Source organism: Adiantum capillus-veneris, chromosome 27, assembly GCF_014529385.1.
Source record: "Adiantum capillus-veneris isolate H3 chromosome 27, ASM1452938v2, whole genome shotgun sequence".
In the NCBI taxonomy this organism is placed as follows: domain Eukaryota; kingdom Viridiplantae; phylum Streptophyta; class Polypodiopsida; order Polypodiales; family Pteridaceae; genus Adiantum; species Adiantum capillus-veneris.
Genome location: NC_140957.1, coordinates 113969530 through 113977293, shown reverse-complemented (window position 1 = coordinate 113977293; position 7764 = coordinate 113969530).

Sequence of the window (7764 nt, the reverse complement as noted above, 5' to 3'; positions counted from 1 at the left end):
TTTCTCTGAGGGAACATTGCATGCACTATATTTTTGTTACAGTCTTGCTATATAAGTTGTATACAATTCTAATAGAAAGGGATACCATTTTTTTTTCTCTAAGGTAGTTTATTATTTTAATGAGCTGACTACTTGTTCTTTGTGATATTGTGTAATAGTTCAATAAAAGAATACACACCATGAATGCTACTCTCGCTGGTATGTACTAACACTAACACTAACACTAACACTAACATAAGAGAGAGAGAGAGAGAGAGAGAGAGAGAGACAAAGAGAGAGATTCATGTTAATATGAGAAAACTAAAGAAATTGATTGATTTATAATGTATTGCAACCATTTTAGATACTTTATTTTGATTGATGAGAGAGACTCAGGCAGATTTGGGTGATTTTAATGGCAATCCTAGTTGCTACATCCATGGAAAAGCTGTTTATGATGGCACAATATTGGTTGAAATTTTACAAACCATCACCAAAAAACATTTTAGGGATATTTTCCAACACTACATTAGCAAAGTATGAAATTTTTTGTTCTCTATTGCTCATTTTAAGACATTAAAATGTACAAACTCCTCATTGTAAAGGGGAGATGTGACAAAAAACTATTGCCAACATGGAGTGCTCACTCAAACCGTCATGGTGTTCTTCATATGTAAACACCTCAACATGATCATTATCTTTCACATCATTTCAAGCCTCAACTATAGCACTTTTTTAGCTTCCTTACCACTCATCCATGCCATCTATAGGCCCTTGGCCGTGCTACTTATAGGACCGCTTTTACCGCATGTTTGTCCTGGCCCTTGGCCTGCCCTATCTTTCTATAGGCCTAACACATTTTTAGCTGCCTTAAAGAAACACACATGAAAGAAATAAGAGAATCACGAGAATCTAAGATAGAGAGGACTAGCACATGAAACTCACCATCCAACAATGCCATATATAGACCCTTGGCCTTGCTATTTATAAGATCCTCTTTATCACATTTTTGTCCTGGCCCTTGGCCTACCTAGTCTTACCATAGACCTAACATAAATCCCCCCTTGGAGAAGCATTTTTGTCCTCAAAAAAATAAGTGATATCTTCATAAGAACACTAATGTTTTGCGCAATGGCATCCTTCATGGATCTAGCTGTCCATTTGATCGGAACTTCAGTGTTGTGTTGCTCTACTTTTATGATGGGAAAAAGAACAAGAGGATACAAATTATACTTATTTGAATTCTATATATTTATTGAGCAGTGACTAGGGCTCAATAACAAGCAAATTCAATGCTAAATGTATGCCAGATGCGGCTTTAAAGGGCCAAAACCTATCTTTTTTATGCTAAACATGGATATCATTGAAGTTGTAAAAAAATGGAAGTTTATGGACTAAAATAGAGGTACACAAAATGCTCCACATGATTGTCTTTACGGCTCCTCAATTGGAGCTAGTTATGACAATTTGAAGTTTGGAGCGGTTTGAAAATCCTTACCGGATCGGACAGTGGTAGATGAAGGGCCAGGGATGAAGTGTGTGCATGGGCCTAAAGTGCTCATCTTGTGGAGCGTGTCTGTCCTTTTGGATCGGCAATTGGAGTTGAAATGGCTAGAATATGAGCAGTTAAAATTTCACTAAGGGCCAGTTCTGTACCAGTTTGGTCACCTCGATCAATGTGCCATATGGGAGTTTTTTTAGCTTTAACTAGGTTTTGGAATGTGGTGTGCACTGTATAAAGACAAGATGATTTGACAACATGATAATTGAAGTCTGGATCAATAAGTTATTAAAGCTTGAAGTAGGCGACAATTGCCAGTCGGATGATACTAAATGGATTATCCCCCTCTTTTCAGCCTCGGTTGGCAGGCCCAGCAAAGTCCAAGTGAAACAAGGTTCAAGAGATTTAGAGTCCACAAATTGGGGATCTAGTGAGTTTTGAGAGGTTGAGAATATGACCACCAAGCACCAAGGGGCAGTGAATTGAAATTGGGAGGAAGAAAAGGTTTTTTTGAAGACTTTAGTGGTGAAGTTTGGGTAGTTTGGAGGGGAGTTGACCTACGGGTGCCATGTGGCATGGCCATTTACCCTCATGCATATGGGTATCACTTGAGGGTGAGAGTGCCCTTGGGAGCTTGGCTATGGTGCCTCGTGGGTGGCGCTTCCGAGTAGAGCTTGTGGCAGATTTTTTGACAAGGTAGGTGGGCAGTGGTGCTCCCATGGCCACAGGTGGCAGTGGTGTGACACAGTGGTGACATGGCATTGGGGGGAGTTTCCGTGCCCATGGGACATAAATATTTTTGAAGGGTAAGTTGGGAGCACTAACAGTGCCATTGGGGCCCCAAGAGGGAGTGTTCATGTGATGCCTTGGGGGCCAAGTTAGCCAAAAATAGCAAGGGGTGGTTCATGCAAAGGGAAGCCAAAAATAGGGCAAAAAGTTGACAAAAATAGCCAGAGTGCACACTCTAATATATAGGGAAAATTTATTGGCAATTTGGAGAGTTCTTTTTTTGAAGGAGAGAGTTCAATAGGAGGCGACCAAGGTTGCCATGGCTCTTTCCACCATCCTCCTCAAACATTCTCATAGCATATACTATAATAATAATCATCATTACAAGTTTTCTTAGTCTAAGACTTTGAAGGAGCTTAAACTCCTTAATCCTCGTGTAACTCAATTGACGATGTTGTTGATGGTTGCTTTGGCTCTTGATTAAGCTTTACTCAAGGTTCATTTTTTATCATGGGGATTTTTGGAGCTATTTGTATCTGTTGTTATCTGTCATAAAATCTAATATCTAACCAACCCAAATGATTTTCTCATATTAAACTGATCATTTAATATGTGGGAGAATAAAGGGGAGCAAGGGTTAGAATATAGACATGTGCTTATAGATCTATCTCAGCATGGGGCCAATGGTAAAGGGGCCCAAATGAGAGATGGTCTATCAAAGAGCAAGGCTAACCAATGGAGCTTAAAGACCTTAGGGTTAGCTTCATTGAAGACCTCCAAAGGTTAGTGTTAAAAGTCCTCTAACCTTACGTAATCTTAGGTTGATCTTGAGGTGGGAACCTGGCCCAAGCTTGAGGTGCTTGTCGTGCTTGATGACTAAGGTGCTTGAGGTTATTATCGTGCTTGATGACTAAGGTGCTTGTCATACTTGCTGACTAAGATGCTTGAGGTGCTTGCCGACTAAGGAGCTTGAGATGCTTGAGGGAACATTACCCAAGCTTGAGGTGCTTTGTCATGCTTGCTGACTAAGGTGCTTGAGGGTAAGATGTTCCACAAAGTCAAAAACTATCCCTACAAGGAGAGAGGAGTTCTACAAGAGGTGGGTAGAGAGAGATCACTCACACCCTTACACAAGACAAGATTGGTACAAAGAAAGCATTTAGGATAGTTGTCAAGCTCCTCCTCATGCTGTCCTCATGGTGTGCCTAAAGCATATTGGTTGGAATCCCAAGGGGTCCAATGATTAATTAGTTAATTTAATTAATTGTTTTAGTATTTATCAAGTCCTCTCTCTCAAAGGGGAAAGGGGGACACTTGTTCCTAGACTACCCTTGTTGCTTGTTATGCATCCTGCATGTGATTGGTCAGTCTTGCAAGGGTCCAATGAGCTTTAATCTTGAGCGAGAAGGGGGGATCGACCAAAGCAATAAGGGGCTAGCTTGGGGGGTATACTCTCCCACACACACTCACACACACTCTCCTTGTGTGAAGTGCAAAGTGAAAGATCTCTATGTCCTTCTCCAAGCTAGTAGAGAAGTTAAGGGCCTACACCAACACTCTTGACTATGGAATGAAAATCCAACCAAGATCCATGCTTCAATGCTTAAGCTTTCCATCTTCTCCATCTTCATTACTATCCTATTATGTATATTAGCAAGAAGAATGATGATAAGTGAGGAGCTATTTCTTTCTCCTATGGAATGTTTGTTCTTCCTCTTCCCTACCCTCATTCCCCGCTAGTTCTCTCCACCTTCAAAGGTGTTTGAGGCCTTGGGACTGAGGCTTGGGATAGTTAATTCTTTTGAAAAATTCTATGTTATGATTGTGATGTATGAATATTTCCATCTTCATTGAATCACCTAGGTCAGAAGGAACACAAAGATTTTTTTGTACCAAGTCTCTCTTGATGGGAGAAACTATAATACAAATGCCTATTGGAGGGGGGACTGCCGGCTCCACATAAATTTTGGTCCTCAACTATTGGCATGTTCTCTAAACTCTCTCTCTTGAAAAATTATTGTGCATGCCAAGTGAACTAAGTAATATGTTTATGTTGCTACCATCAATTAAGTTCGCCCTCTGATTTTCCTAATTCCGCTACTCTCAAAGTCATAGGCCATTTCCATCACGTTAGTATCAGAGCGTTTGGTTTCTCTTTTCTTGCTTAAGAAGAGAGGTCCTTAAGTAGCCTATTAATGGTTGGTTTTGTTAATTATATTAAGGTAAATGGGACTGGGATATATTATCTGTTTTGTTGAGCCCACTATGTGGGATATGGTGCACACCTCCGGAGCTTTGGTCTTAATAATGGAGTCTTTTTAGACTTTCCTACGGATTTACCATCATTGATCCATAATAATTCTGAAAGGAGCTATCCCTCAGAAACTCTGCAATATTAGACCCACTTTATTACTCTCTATGATTAACCAATTTGAGTAGTGGGTGTAGACTTAAGTGCTGATTTTCAAAGGCTCAGAGGAGTAGAAACTAAGTTTTTGAATTGCCAAAGAATACACTAAGTAAGCACACACATTTTGTTAACATGGCTAACAATAACCAAGAGAGTAGAATGAACATTGATAACTTTGATTTTGCACATGAAGATGCTAATGATGATGTCCCCATGTTTGTCAATTATCTTGTTACTAGGTTGCAAAAAGCTATGGGCAACCCTGCTTTGCAAGCAGAAGCTACTCAAACAGCTTCACGCTTATGGGATTACCCTTCCTCTCCAAGAGGAGAGAGATCTTGGGAGGCCTCTTGAAGAGACCCCCAAAATAAGACTCTCTCCCATACAAGAGGAAGAATCCAAAGAGCAGGAAAGTAATGAAACTTTAAGTTCCTCTAAAGATGTGGCTCCATGAAGATGGCAGTCTGGACAATCTCCAACTCCTCCCAAGAGGAAACATTCAACCCATAGTCCTTCTCCTTGTCACTCCAAAAGGGAAGAGAGGAAACAAAGGAAGAAAAGGGCAAGAAAGAGGTCACCCTTTTTTCCTTCTTCTTCACCTTCCTCCTCTTTCTACGAAAGCTATGGCTATTCTCCTAGAGAATACAAGAGGGGAGGACATCACAAATCTTACCCTGCACCATGGCGAAGGTCACAAAAGCTCAAGAAGTTCGAAGAGGGAGGAAAGAGTATCTCTTTTCTCACCTATGATGGCACCTTTGGTGCCACTGACAAAGTATTGGCCTACATCCAGCAATCTGATGCGGCCTTTGGAGACAAGCGCTTCACAGAGTCCTCCAAACTACACCATGTAGCTATGCACTTCCAAAAATTGACTCGTCAATGGTGGGCTAGCCTTCGTGGCAATGGCGAAGCCCCAAAGACATGGAAAACTCTAGGAGTCTCCATCATGAACCAATTCCTTGCAAACGATACTAAGGACGAAGTGCTCACAAAATGGCGCAGTTTGAAGCTTCTCTCACATGAGTCTATCCAAAAATATGTAGACAAGTTTTTGGATTTACATCTCAAGGCTACTGTCTTCCAAAAGATAGACTTTGCCAAGAAAAAGCAACAATTCTGTGCAAGATTAAATGAAGCGATGGCCAAGTACGTCAACTTTCAATGGCCTGGTTCTATCACCGAAGTAATCCACCACACCGTGGTTTCTTCTCGTATCAATTTCCAACAAGGGGCTAGATAGAAAGTCAAGCCCATGGGAAACAAAGACAAAAAATGATGCAAAGGGGAAAACCAATGCCCAAAATTCTTCCCAAGGAAATTCGAACAACAATCGGTCCAAGGAGAAGGGAGTTTACAAAGGTAAAAACAAACTCTCTCTTGAAGAGCTCGAAGCTCTTTGCAAGGATCATACATGCTTTAAGTGTGGGGAGCAAGGACATGGCTATCATTCTTGCCCCAAGAGAAATGATCGCAATGAGACTCCTAGAGCTTCCACCATCAAAGCTCCAAAAGAGGATGCTCATTGCAAATGGTCACCTCTCTCCTATGATTGGGAAAAGGTAAGGGAGCATGATGCCTTCATCTTGTTTGACCCTGACTCTACTCACAAGTTCATATCAATTGCGTGGGCTACCAAGTTAGGCATTCAAGCTTTTGATATGGGAGATGCTGTAATGGCCGACACTGCTTTCAAGGGACAACGTGCCTTCGTTACTCCCTTGATTGGGAAGTTGAGGCTCCTTGTCCAAAGTTATGTCGACAAAGAAGACTTTTTCATCTCTCCTCTTGAACATGAGGATGCTATCCTAGGGGCACCATGGTTCAACCGCATGGTTTCCAACATGAAGGTCCCTAAAAGGAGAATCTACTTCACCTACAGGGGAAAGAACATGTATATAGATGCCAGTGAGTTTGGTCATACTATACCACTTGTAAATCCTCGTGCTTTTGATAAATCAATGAAAAGCTTAGTTTTTGCGTACATGATTTTTGTTAAAGAGTCCCTAAAAGGTCATAATGTTTCATCAAATGTAAATGGTAGGAATCAAGAAGAGTTAGACTTGTCTAATTTTCTAAAAGGATTCCAAGATGTGTTCATCGATGATATCCCTATGGACTTACCTCCAAAACGAGGGGATGATGACCATCGAATTGAGCTCCTACCAGGAAGCTCACTGTCTAACAAGCCTCCTTATTGAGTTTTCTAAGCTCAACAAGAGGAGATCATGAGGCAAGTACAAGAATTGGTTGACAAAGGGATGGTGAGGCCTAGCTCCTCTCCCTTTTGTTCTCTAGTCCTTTTAGTGAAAAACAAAGATGGTACATACCATATGTGTGTGGACTATCGAGCACTAAACTATGTCACTATCAAAAACAAATTTCCCGTGCCTCAGGTAGAAGATCTGTTTCAATAATCTACAAGGCTCTACCTACTTTAGTCGGATTGACCTTAAAAGTGGCTATCATCAAATATGGATAGTGGATGAAGATATCCTAAAGACCACGTTTCGTAAAATGTTTGGTCTTTATGAATATCTAGTCATGCTTTTTGGTTTGACTAATGCACCAGCCACGTTCAATCGATTAATGGAGATAATTTTTAGACCCTTCCGCAAATTCAATTGATTTCTCTTTGATGATATCATTATCTGTTCCATGTCATTGGAGGAATACAAGCAACATCTCCAAGTGATTTTTTAAGCACTAAGGGAGGACAATCTTTTTCTCAACCAAACGAAAAGAAAACTTTTCCTTCAAGAGATTCAATACTTAGGTCATATTATCTCTCACAATGGTATCTGTATGGATCATCAAAGTTAGAGGTAATAAAAGCATGGCCTAATCCAAGGAATCTACATGAACTAAGAAGCTTTATTAGTATGTGTGCATACTATAGACACTTCATTCAAAAAAATTCAAATAGAGGACCAGTACATGAATTAACAAAGAAGAATGTTAAGTATTCATGGACTGCTAAGGAGAAAAATACTTTTGACAAGCTCAAAGAGAATCTTACATCCCAACTAGTCTTCATGCTTCTGGATCTCTCAAAGCCATTTGAGGTCCAATGTGATGCTTGTGGTGATTGCCTTGGAGCGGTCTTGCTTCAAGAAGGGCATGCCATAGCATATGAGAGCCAAAG